Below are 13410 nucleotides of genomic sequence, written 5' to 3'. Positions count from 1 at the left end.
TACATACAAGGGAGCCTCAACAAGACTAAGTGCCAAACTCTCATCAGAAACCATGGAGGTGAGAAGTGGCATGATGTATTTAAGGTACTGAAAGAGAAAATTTGCTAGCTGAGAATTCTGTATCTTGTAAACTTGTCAATCATAAATAAAGGTGAGTTCAAATTCTCCACAGACAAAATAATGAGAGATTATGTTACAAAAAAGAAACAAATAGTAAGTAAAACTAACAGGAGTCCTGCAGACTAAAAGTAAAAACATGGATGAGAGACTTGGATAAATGTGTAGAAATGAAGATTATTAGGAAGTGTAAAAACACAGACAAAAGTAAGATATGAGAATGAAAAGTGAAAAGATAAAATTGACAAAGAAAATAATGTATTTTCCGTAATATTGAATGTTAATGACATGACCTTCCCAATCAAAATACATAGACTGATAGAATGGATAAAAAATATGAAACATTTATACGTCATATACAAGAGACTCACCTCAGATATAAGGACAAAATGAGGCTGAAAGTGAAAGATTTTAAGAAGATGCTCCATGCAAACAGTAATGAAAAAACACATGAGAACTGATATTAAAATCTGACAAAGTTTATTTTCAATGCAAAACTGTTGTAAGGGATAAGCAAATTCATTATATATTAATAAAAGGAGTAATTAACTAAAACAAAGTAATGAAAATAAATAGTTATGTACCTAACCTAGGTGCCCCAAGGTACATGACACACACAGTGGCAGAACTGAAAAGAGAAATAGATGTCCCTACAATACTAGTTGGGACTAACACACTACTCTCAGTATTAGAAAGAACATCTGGAGAGTGAATAAATTAAGAAACAGAGAGCTTAAATAATATGATAAATGAACTAGACCTAACAGACTTTTATAGATCATTTCACACCAAAAAGAGAAATCTAGACATTTTTACAAGCATTCATGCATCCTTCTACAGGATAAATGGTATGTTGGGTCCCAAGAGTGGTCACAATAAATATAAAAATTTTGAAATTATACAAAACACTTTCTCTGATCAAAATGGAACAAATGAGACTTTTGGGAACATAGAGTTAAAATATGTAGGCAGGACTCAATTCTCTCACATAAACAACAGAGGAGCAACAAAAAGGTGTTTCAGGTAGCAGCTTTAGGGATCTTCAGACCAGTAGAGTAATCTGAATAATATAGGAGGGAGAAGGACACAGACACAAAGAGGCCAAATGAAAACCAAGAGTTAACCCTGTGGCTGCAATCTGTACATATTCTCCACCCTTAAGGTGAACAGCCTCAGTAAAACTTCTGGCTCACTGCACCCAACTGAGTGGAGAAAGAACATTCTCTTCTCTGATAGGAGGCAGTAACTGGCAGAGGGTGGAGAATGCATTATATTTAGTGAGTTTGGCCAAGAGAGCCCCCTTTGAAACTCCAAAAAGAAACCAGACAGCACAGAAGCAGCCTCAGTGAGAGGAGAGCTAGGTTCTGAGTAGGTTTGCTACCACACCCAATTGTTCTGGGAATGAAAGGAACTAGGTCAATCTATGGCGAGGCAGAGACAGGCACCTAACAGCCTAAGAGTGAAGGAAGCAAGGAGAGATATCTGGAAAACAGTTGAAATTCCAATTCAACTGAGGAAAAGGGGACAGGGAGAGAAAGATAAGCTTTCAGAAGCCTCCTTAACAAATGGAGTGGGTGTAGCTCAATGTAAGAGTATCAGCCTCACATAGGTCTGTGGTTCAATTCCAAGTACCTCCAAAGAGAATTGCTTCAGAAAGTTATCCACTGGATTGTCAGGCACACAGTCAGCACCTTATGACAGCGAACTTATAGACTAAGCTTTTTTTTTTTTTTTTGGTTTTCAGGATTTCAATCTGTTACATTATATTTTATAGTCTTTATTTTACCTTATAAAACCTTGTATCTTACCTGTGGAGGGCTGGCTGCAGGGAGATTGATTAATGGGTGCTGGCAGCCTGAGATGATGCCTAGGAACCTAAGAGGGAAGACTGTATCCTGTGTTGTTTTATGTCTGTTTGTTTTTTGTTGGATTGGCTTTTTAATTTTTACCTTTTTTTCTTTTCCTTATTTTTACCTTAATTTTTTTTCATCTCTCTTTCATTTGTCATCTTCCATTGATATTCTTTCAACACCTTTTCTTGTTTGGTCTTTATTATTTTTATTTTTTCTCTTCTCATCTTTTAAATTTTTAATTTTATTCTAATTTTATTTTTATGTCACCTTATTTTTTATTTCTTTTTATTTTGCATTATTTTTCACTCATAACTTATTTATATTGTTGGCTCTTTTATCATTCTTTTTCTATCTTTTTTATTATTATTTTTCTTTAAATCTTCATCCCAGTCTATACTATGGGCTTCATGCTTTTTGTAAGGGAACACATACAACTGCAAGTATATAGAATAAGTGCAACCATGTGCCTTTAAGGAATACTAACAGAGAATAAAAGAAAATAAAACCTTAGAATAAGAAGAGAAGCTAACCATCTGAATAAGCCCAACAAGACAAACAGATGCCTACACAAAAACAAAAAATAATGTTTCATACTAAGAAACAGGAAGACATGGCCCAGTCTAATAAATGAAATAAAAAAAGGAGATGTAGGACATAGAACAATTGATCAAGGATATCCAAACAAATATCATGAATCAACTTAATGAAGTGAAGGAAAAGATACACCATATTAAGAAGACACCAAAGGAATACAATAAATAATTTATAAAGATACCTAAAAAATAATAGATGGAATGGTGATGAATGGCACAATGCAAGAAATCTAAAATATGCAGGAAGCACAAAATGTCAGATTTGAACAGGCAGAGGAGAGAATTAGTGATGTTAAACATAGTATATCTGAAATCAGACATAGAGTAGAACTGATAGATAAAAAAGAGAATAATTTCAGCAGGGACTCAAGGAATTGAATGAAAACAGGAAACACACAAACATACATATTATAGGCATCCCAGAGGTAGAAAATAAGGAAAGGGGACAGAAGGAATTTTGTAGGAAATAATTGTTGAAAATTTAACAATTCTTTTGAAGGACATGAACATTAATCTCGAGGAGGCACAGAACTATCCAAACATGATAAATCCTAACAGGTACACCCAAGATGAATACTTATCAAATTGTAAAATGCTCAAGACAAACAGAGAATACTGAGGGCAGCAAGAGAAATGAGATCTATTACCTAAAAGGGAAGCTCTATAATATTTAATGCTGATTTCTCATCTGAAACCATGGAGGCAAGAAAAAAAGTGATATGGCATGGTTAAGGGGCTAAAGAAAAATAATTTGTTGCCTGAGAATGTTGTTTTCAGCAAAGCTGATGTTCATAAACAAAGCTTTTGCATTTTTAAATTTTTTAATACCCCAATTTATTTTTACCTTAATTTTTCTAAATTAATATGTATTCTATATCTAACCTTTAAACTCATCACTATATTCCATTTTACTATTAATGGAACCTGAGAATATATTGGGCTTCACTTTTGAAGAAGTTTTGGATCACAGAGAGGTTCAACAATGGCAGGGGAGGAATACTGGTGTGGGATGTTATTGACAGGGGACATATGGTTGGCAGGGAGTTCACCAGGGCATATATCCAGGGTACCTAAAAATGTTTGGATATTTTCATAGTGGATACAATTAAAAACAACAACTGAGGGAGTGCTGAGTTCCTAGCCAGGGGAGCTCTATCACAGTCCCTAAAGGAAGAGCAAAAATCCTCCAAGTGCAATGGCAAAGACCAAAAAAAAAGAAAGTCCAACGATGAGCCCTTGATACTAATGACTATGCTTGTGAGCCTGTGCACCTGAAATAAGAACAAGGCCTAGAGCTGCAGGGTGCCTAAGAGTTACCTCCTGAGAGCTCTGTGTTGCTCAAATGTGGTGAGTCTTGAAGCCAAACTCAGCATGTAAATGCTTTGCCTTCCCCCCAACATGGGACATGAATCCCGGGGATGAGCCTCCCTGCACTGCGGGATTACCAAATACCAGCTGATGATGTAACTAGAAAATGACCTCAAATAAAAGGATCAACTCGCACCAGCAGAACATCTCAATCTACATATAATACCAGGAGTTAAAAATGCTTTTTGACCTGAATAAAAGGGGGAAATGGAAAGGACAAATGAGTTTATATGGCTATGAGTCTCCAAAAAGAGCCAGGATTTTATCAGAGGGGTTGCCCTTATGCACACCTGAGCAGAGTCCCAGAGACAGATAAAGTAGATAAAACCCCAGGTATTGGTTCTTTTGAGGGCTACAGAGACCCACAGGTTCTATGGTTCAGATGGAGTTCAGTGCCATGTCAGTTGGCCCTATTTTGGAGTTTGTGTTTCTGTGGGATGGAGCTGGACTTCGATGTGATCTTTGTCCACAAGACTCTCCTGTTACTTTTACCAAAACTGTAGTTTATGCTGGGGTTTAATGTATACCCAAGGAACCTGAATCTCTGGACTGACCATGTGATAGCCAGGCCCTGAGCCTCAACAGACTTCATCTCCTACATTCTGGTTTATTGGACTTACCCCACTCAGCTAACATGGAGGTGAAAAAGGTCAACCACCACACCATGGAGCCAAGAGTGCCTACAACTGAAAGCAGGAAAATTGCATCCAGCATCCATGTGGAATCTAAGCCTCCTCTTGATATAGATGTGGAGTGGACACAACCATTCCAAAGTCCACAGGATGGAGGAATAGAGTATGGATTAGAGCGGACTTACTGATATTCTATTCATGAACTATTGTGATTAGTAATCAAAGAAAATGTGGCATTGGTGTGGAGAAAGGGGCCATGGTGGCTGCTGGGTGTAGGGAGTGGGAAGAAGAGATGTGGTGTGGGGGCATTTTCAGGACTTGGAGTTGTCCTGGATGGTGCTGCAGGGACAGTTACCAGACATTGTATGTCCTCCCATGGCCCACTGTGTGGACTGTCGGAGAGTGTGGTCTCTGATGTGGACTATTGACCATGAGGTGCAGTGGTACTCAGAGATATATTCACCAAATGCAATGAATGTCTCATGATGATGGAGGAGATTGATGATATGGGGTGAGAAGAAGTGGGAGGGGGATGGGAGGTATATGGGGACCTCATATTTTTTTAATGTAACATCAAAAAATAAATAAAGACAAAAAACTGGAAAAAAGTTACAGAGAACTTAAAAAATATATAGTGCTTCTATACACTACTAATGAGCAATATGAGGTAGAAATGAGAAAAATCCATTTATAAAGTAAATAAAAGAATCAAATGTTTAAGAAGGAGCTTATTTAAGGACATAATGGACCTATATTCAGAAAGTTATAAAACATTGCTAAAATAGACTGAAGAAGTTTTAAATACATGGAACAATATTCTGTATTCATGGAACTGGAAGAGTAAATATTCTTAAGTGTCAACTCCATGCAAATTGATTTACAGATTCAATGTTACCTTATCAGCCTTTTTTTTTTTAGCAAAATTGGAAAATCCAATTATCAAAATTATTTGGAAGGTTAAGGGACCCCTGTATATCCAAAATTATCTTAAGAAAAGAACCACGTCCATAGTGGAATTATTCACAATCGTAAAAATATGAAAACAACCTAGATATCCATTAACTGATGAGAAAGTCAAATTGTGCAGTATACACACAATGGAATATTATGCAGCTGTAAAAAGAAATGAAGTTGAGAAGTATATGAAAATAGAGATGAACCTGGAGAACATTATGTTGAGTAAAGTAAGTCAGCCACAAGAGGACAAATAATCTATACTTGTGCTATTGTGAACTAAATATATTGTATAAAGCATGGAATTAATCATTAGAATAGAGGTCACAAGAATTTTGAATTTGGCAACTTAGTGGGCTTCATTTTGAAGAAGTTTTGGACCACAGGTGTTTGAACAATGGCAGGGGAACAATGCTCATGTAAGATGTTCTTGATGGGGGACACAGTGTTAGGAGGGAGTGCAGCAGGGCATGTATATAAGGTACATAAAAATGTTTGGGTATATTTTGGGTATTTTCATAATAGTTACAGTTACAAACAACAACTCATGGAGTGCTGAGTTCCTAGCCAGGGGAGCTCTGTCACATTCCACAATGGAACAATGGAACATTCCCCCAAGTACAAGGGCAAAGACCAGTGAAGAAGGATGATCCAATGATGAGCCCTAGATACTGATTACTACGCTTATGAGCCTGTGTGCCTGAAATCTGAACTAGACCTAGAACTTCAGGGTGCATAAGAGTTATCTCCTGAAAGTCTTCAAGTTGCTCAAATGTGGCCAATCTCTAAGCCAAAATCAGCATGTAAGTGAATTACCTTCCCCCCACTATAGGACATGACTCCCAAGGATAAGACTCCCTGGCACTGAGGGTTTACTACCAATCATTAACTGGTGATGCAACTAGAAAAAATACCTTGAATAAAAGGGGAAAATCATGAAGACAAATGAGTGTATATAGGTAAGAGTCTTCAAAAAAGAGTCAGGATGTAATCAGAGGTGTAGAAATTATACATGCTTCTGCAAGATATAAGAGACAGCTAAAGTAGATACAAGCCTAGGTACTGATGCTCCTGAGGGCTAAGGAGATACACAGGTTGTATGATCATGGCAGTTAGCTTTGTAGTTCAGTGCCTTCTTCATGGGTTCTACTTTGGAAGCTGTGTTCCTGAGTGTGATGGAGTTGAACTCAGATGTCAACTTTCCACACATGCATCTTCTGTTACTTTTACTGAACCTGTGGTGGGTGCTGGAGTTGTTGTATACCAAGGAGAATTCAGTCTCTGGATTGGCCATTTGCCAGCTGTGCACTCAGCCTCAACAGATTTGCGACTCCTATTCTGCAATTTGTTGGATTTGCACAGGTCAGCTAAAAGGAAGGTGAATATGGTCAACCACAGCATCTGGGAACCAAGAGTGCCTACAACTCCAAGAACGAGCATCACATCCATCAACCATGTGGGATCTAAGTTCCCTCTTGATATAGAGGTGGAATGGACCTAACCAACCCAGGGTCCACAAGAAGTAGGAATAAAATATGGATTAGAGGGAACTTTGTGGTCTTCTACTATAGAGCTATTGTGACTAGTAAGGGAAGAAACTCTAGCACTGATCTAGAGAAAGTGGCCTTGGTAGTTCTGAGGGCATGGACAGGGTAGAGATGAGATCTAGGGCCATGTTTGGGACTTGGAGATATCCTAAATGGTATTACAGGGACAGGTGCTGGACATTATATGCCCTGCCATAACCCACTGAATGGACTGGAGGAGAGTGTAAACTACAATGTAAACTATAATCCATGTGGTACAACAGTGCTCCAAAATGTATTCACCAAATGCAATGTATGTGCCACAAAGATGAAACAGTTGTTGTGAGAGGAGTGGGGGGGTCGGGTGTGGTGTATGTGGGAACCTCGTATTTCTTAATGTAACATTTTTTGGGATCTAGGTACCTTATAAAAATACAATTTAATAAAACTTTTAAAAAGAATACAGAATGAAGGCAGAGAACAGACATTTGGGGGTCAATCTGGAAAGTTGAGGGTCAATCTTTGCAGAGATGGTAAAAAAGTTGTAAATCATTGAAAATAAATAGAAATGGTGAAAGGACTTCATAATTTTTGTAACCAGCAGAGCTATTGTATGATTATGACAGTGGTTGAAAGAGAAAGTCTAAAGACATGTATATTATGAGAAGGAAAGCTAAAAATATGTTACATGAATCTGTATAACATAGTGAAACATGTGGAACACAAATATTGGTAATGTTGCATATATAAGACTGTTTTACAAAATAAAAATATACAAATAAACGAGGGAGATGGTCACAGAATAGCAGCTATATATATATCAGGGTAAGACAGAGAAATTGATTGGAGATGAGCTTTGTCTGATTTTGCTTTTTATTATTATCATTGGAATAATAAAATGCTATACTGATGATTGCAGTGATGAATACACAAATATGTTACTATACCAAATACCATTGATTGCACAATTTGGATGATGGAAAGATTTATGCTTTATTAAATGTATCAATAAATCTGTTTTGAAAAAATATATAGAAATCAAAAACATAGTAACAGAAATAAAGAATTCCTTTGATGGATGTTTCAGTTTGCTAAAGGCTGCTGGGAGCAATATATCAGAAATATGTTGACTTTTATAATGGGAATTCATTAGGTTAAAAGGTTACCATTCTGAGGCCAGAGAAAATGTATAAATGAACACATCAGGAGAAGCTATTTTCCTGAAGATAAGATATCAGCTATCTTACCCTCCTGCCCTATGGCAAGTTACAAGGGCAGCATTAACAGTCTCTGCCTCCTCCTCCAGGCCCACATTCATCCTGAGATCACCCATGCGTGATCAAGCACATGACATTTTCTGCTCATCTCTAGTCTCTTATCATGGCCTCATTGCTTTCAAAACTTTGGGTTGCTCTCTCTATGGCTTTTCTAGTTTTGTCAACTTCTGGAAACATCTCTTTGTTTTTTTCTTTTCTCTAACGTTTTTTAAATGTTACATTTTAAATGTTAAATGTTTTAAATGTTACATTCAAAAAATATAAGAGGTCCCCATATATCCCCCATCACCATCACCCCACTCCTTCTACATCAACAACGTCTTTCATCATCATGGCACATTCATTGCATTTGGTGAATACATTTTGGAGCACTACTGCACTACATGGATAAAGGTTTACACTAGTTTACACGTTCCCCCAGGCCACCCAGTGGACCATGGCAGGATGTACAATGTTCATCATCTGTTCCTGCAGTACCACCTGGCCAACTCCAAGTCCTGAAAATGCCCCCACATCATATCTCTTCTTCCCTCTCCCTACCTTCAGCAGCTACTATGGCCACTTTTTCAACATCAATGCTACAATTTCTTCCATTACTAATCACAATAGTTCCATAATAGAACATAGGTAAGTCGGCTCTAGACCGTACTCTATTCCTCCATCCTGTGGACCCTGGGATGGTTATATCCACAACACCTCTATATCAAGAGGGGCCTTAGACTACACATGGATGACTGATGCAATTCTCCTGCTTGCAGTTGTAGGCACTAAACTCTTTCTACATCTGTAGCATTTTATTCCTCTCTTTATAAAGCATTTCATTGAGGAGATGAAGATCCACACTGCATTAAGCCCTTGTGGAACAATCCAATCAAGTGACCATTAAGTGATCTAATCTCTTTAAAGTTTCATAATAGATTCAATTTAAAAATATAATTTTCTAGGATTCACAAAAGACTTAAACAATACATTTCATCATGTAGAGGCCAATACTATCTGTTCATTATGTATGTAAAATGCATTCATTCCATCACAATATTTCAAAAGCCATAAAACATTTAGGTAGCAATGCTAAGTACAAAAATCTCATCAAAATCAGTTATAGGCATGTAGTCTGTCCTGGGGCAAAATTTTCGATCAAGCTGTAAACCCATGGAACTTAGAAAACGTGTTATCTGCTTCCAAAATACAAAGAAGAGAAGACACAAGATAAACATTTCCATTTTCATAGGGAGGAATTGGACAGAAAACAGGGACCATGGGTCTTATACAGTTCCAAAAACCTATAACTCATACTCCTTCAGATTTCAAAATCTGAGAGTCATCTACACAACCATTGTTTCTTACTGGGGCTAAATGGATCCACAGTCTCTCCCTTTCCAAGTGCATTCACAGTGGCATCTTCTTTGCTTAACCTTCATTAAGAATGTGGATGGTTTCCAAACTCTAGTCCACAGCCTCAGCAAATACTGTGGTGATTGACACACTCCTCCTAATCTCTGGGACACAGGCTCAACTCCCTTGTCACAGTAGGGTTGCAGCAAAATTTCCCATTTTCTGGGAAATGTGACCCATCATCTCTGAAACTTGGCATGGCCACACTTTTCCTGGAAAATATGACAGAAAGCCTACCCTCTCCAAATGCCAAGACACACCATTTTGTAACTCATCTGTGGCATCCCTCTTTTGTCCCATAAAGATGTCCTAAGTCTGTACCTGAGCTTCCAAAGCCCTTCAAGTTGTTTTTCCATCAATCACCTCCTTTTCTGCCTCTTTTAGTCCAGACTGGTAAATAATTTCATTCATATCAATATCAGAAAAAAACTTCTTGGTTTCAAAAGAGGGTAACAGGTTTCCCAACCATCAGACAATGGGAATTTCCATAAATTCTTTCTCGGTAAATGCATTTCAAATCCTGACTTACACTAGCTGTTTCCACATTCAGATAAGTGCTAACCTGGAATGCTATAATATGGTGACTAGTTTGGATTTGTGGATGCTCAGAATTTGTCCAACCATTAAATTATTGTTTCTTTGTATCCAATGCTTCAGTTCTCACCTTATCCCTTTCCTCTTGTATCTTCCCATAAGTCACAAGGAGAAGCCAGGCTGCAGGCTGGACATACAGTTTGCAAATCTCCTCAGCTAAATATTCTCACCCATTGCTTTAAAATCCTTCCTTCCTTCAAACATCAGAACACATTTTTCCAAGTATTCTATCTCTTTAATACAAGTATCACATTTCCACGTGTTAGTCCAATGGTCTTACTTTCAGTTCCACCCATTCCAATCATCTGGGTGGTAACCAAGCTCTAGACCTCACCCTCCAAGAATTTTGGGGTGACAGCCACACATTTCCCAATATCCAGAGGACAGTCACAAACTCCTAGGCACAGTGAATTGGTGGCAGCAGTCTCCAAAATCTTTGACAAAAAGGCCCAAGTCACTGAGAAGAGTGGATTGGTGACCTAACTCTCTCTAATCTATGGGGAAATTGCCCAGATACCTCAGAGAAGGAGTGTGGATGCACTCCACACTCCCTGAAGCCTGAGGCCAACAAATTCTCTTTGAACAACATGCTGGAAGATCCACCCTCTTCAAATGCTGGGGTAAACTCACCCTATCTGCACACATGTGTGGGAATTGCTCTCCTGGCCCATAAAGGAGCACCATGCCATGACCCTAGCTTCCATGGTTTTCCTCTTTAAAAATTTTTTCCTTCTTTCTCTCCTTTCCCTATCCATTTATTCCAGTTGGCAGTGGTTATGTTCATACAGATCTTGTAAAAGCCTTTTGGTTTAGCAGGTAATTCACAAGGGTCCAAAATATCAAACAGATGTCTTTCCACAAACTCTTCCTGGATAACTGCATTTCCAATTCTGACTTACAAATTCCAAGTTAAGTCAACTCCTCATATGAGGACTATCCTATGGGGGCTTGTTTACCAGATGCTTGGAAATTTCCAAATCATCTTTATCTGGATTTTCTTTGCAGTTTAATTCTCATCTTATCTCTTTCCTCTCATATTTTTCTATCAGCAGCAAGGAGAAGCCAGGTCTCATTTTCCACCTGTACTTTCAAACTTCCTTAACTAAAGGTAAAAGCTTGTCATTTTCAAATGCTGCCTTACATCTAACATCAGGAGTCAATTTTATCAAGTACTCTGCAATTTTAAAACAAAGACTCTCTTTCCTCCAGTTCCCAATAATAGTTCCATTATTACATTTTAAGGCCTCACTGGAAATAACTTTAGGATCCATATTTCTACCAAAGGTGTCTTCAAAGCAATCGAGTAATTTTCTAGCAAGCATCTCACAATTACTCCAAAAAATATCCCTTACCCATTTATAAAACTATTCCAAGACTTTTGGTTATTGCAAGCACCACAGTCCTACTCTCCTGGTATCAATTTCTGTTTTAATTTTCCAAAGGGCTGCCAATTTAAAGTACTAGAAATAGGTTGGCTTTTACAAAGGAGAATTACCTAGGTGTAAAAGCTTATAGTTCCAAGGCCATGAAAAGTCCAAACTAGGCACCATAAGAGATGCTCTCTCACCAAATGAGATACTGTTGATTCTAATGTCCAGGCACATTGCAAAACAAGATGGTCACCAATCTCAGCGTTCTCCTTTGGAATCACTATCTCCTCTTGAACTGCTCCATTGGCCCAGCCTCCTGAGGGCTTCATTCTTAGCAATATTCTAGTCTCTCAAGTGGCAGATGATATATGATGGCTTTTTTTTTCCTAGTGTTTGTGTATCTCTCTCTCTCTGTGGAACAGTTTATATCATATGCAGGAAGAGAGTGGAGACTCAATTTGAGTCATGAGTCACTGACGTAGTACAATCAAAATCCCTAAATTGATCTTTCCAAGCAATCTAATCAAAGGGTCCTCAACCAAATTTAATACAAAGGGTATCACATCCCCAGGAATAGATTAATTTAAAAATTTAATATTTATCTTTTTGGGATTCATAAAATAATCTCCAACTGCCACCAGTATATTGGGAGATTATAGCATATGTTTAAGAAAATAGTGGCTGAAATTTCATAAGGAAAGAGGGGAAGTAATTTGAAATAATATAGTAAAAGGAAACAGAATTATACATGAGGAGACATAGTGTTAATTGTCTATGAGAAGAAATCATTAATTAATATATATTGCAAACTCTAGAAAAATTACTATTTAAAAAACAAATATACTTATATCCCAAGACAGAAGATGAAATGGAATCACATGAAATAAGGAAAACCAGAAAAGGTAACAAAAGAGAGGAATAAAGATAAGATTTTTTTAAAAGTATATTGAATAGAAAATTATAAACATGGTAGATATTAATCCAACTATATCAATAATAAATTTAAAGTTGAATGATGAAAATAAATCAAATAAAAGTGATTTTCAGCACACACTTCAGCCTCACATATACTAAAATGGGTTCAATACAGAGAAGATTAGCATGGCCACTGTGCAAGGATGACATGCAAATTCATGAAGCATTCCATATTTTCAAACAGCACACACTTAGACTTCAGTAGGTCAAGGAAGAAATCTTAAAAGAAATCAGTAACTACCTTGAAACAAATGAAAATGCTAACAAAACATAACAAAACATATGGGATGCAGCAAAAGCTGTACTGAAAGGGAAATTCATAGCCATAAATTCATGCACCAAAAAAGAAGAAAGAACTAAAATTAAAGACTTAAATCCACCTTTGGAGGAATTAGTAAAACAAAACAAAACAAAACAAAAAACTAACACCAATGAAGTAGAAAGAAATGAAAAAAAGGATCAGAGCAGAATGAAATGAAATAGAAAATAAGAAAGTTCTAGAAAATAATTAAAAAAACAAACAGCTGCTTCTTTGAGATGACCAGTAAAATTAGCAAACCCTTAGCTAGACTAACAAAGAAAAAAAGGGAGAAGATGCAAATACACAAATAAGAAATGAGAAAGGGATATCACCACTGACCACACAGAAATAAAACTATCATAAGAGGATATTTTGAAAAAATATATTCTAACAAAAAGGAAAACTTAGAAGAAATGGGCAAATTCCTAGAAACACAAAAGAAGCCTACATTGATG

General features: G+C 37.1%; 1 non-coding gene across 1 annotated transcript; it reads left to right on the top strand.

Moving 5' to 3' along the window:
* The first annotated feature begins 12721 nt into the window (after positions 1–12721).
* LOC111766354 (U6 spliceosomal RNA) lies at positions 12722–12832 on the top strand. Its single transcript, XR_002798428.1, has one exon. It is a non-coding gene; the product is annotated as a U6 spliceosomal RNA (small nuclear RNA).
* Positions 12833–13410: the final 578 nt, after the last annotated feature.

This window comes from Dasypus novemcinctus, chromosome X, assembly GCF_030445035.2.
Source record: "Dasypus novemcinctus isolate mDasNov1 chromosome X, mDasNov1.1.hap2, whole genome shotgun sequence".
Lineage (NCBI taxonomy): Eukaryota > Metazoa > Chordata > Mammalia > Cingulata > Dasypodidae > Dasypus > Dasypus novemcinctus.
The sequence above is the reverse complement of the archived record's forward strand: the minus strand, read 5'-3'. Positions and strand labels throughout refer to the sequence as shown.